The sequence below is a fragment of the Antrostomus carolinensis genome, unplaced genomic scaffold, assembly GCF_000700745.2.
Source record: "Antrostomus carolinensis isolate BGI_N321 unplaced genomic scaffold, ASM70074v2 scaffold46514, whole genome shotgun sequence".
Classification (NCBI taxonomy): Eukaryota; Metazoa; Chordata; class Aves; order Caprimulgiformes; family Caprimulgidae; genus Antrostomus; species Antrostomus carolinensis.
Genome location: NW_010312291.1, coordinates 1718 through 2002, shown reverse-complemented (window position 1 = coordinate 2002; position 285 = coordinate 1718).

The following is a 285-nucleotide window of genomic DNA, read 5'->3' as shown; positions in this document are numbered from 1 at the left end:
CCGCTGGCGCCGAAGATCTCCTGCTCCACCTGCAATGGGTGGCACCATCAGTGGGGACCTCGGGGACATGGGGACCAGGGACGTGGGAGACATGGGGACCAGGGACCAAGGGGACCCAAGGCCCAAGGGGACATGGGGGGCAGGGACATAGGGGAAGTGGGACCCAAGGGGACACAAGAACCAAGGGGACATGGGGAGCTGGGACTGAGAGGACATGGGGACCAGGGACCAAGAGGACTCAGGGTTCAAGGGGACATGGGACCCAGGGGACATGAGGACCAGGGC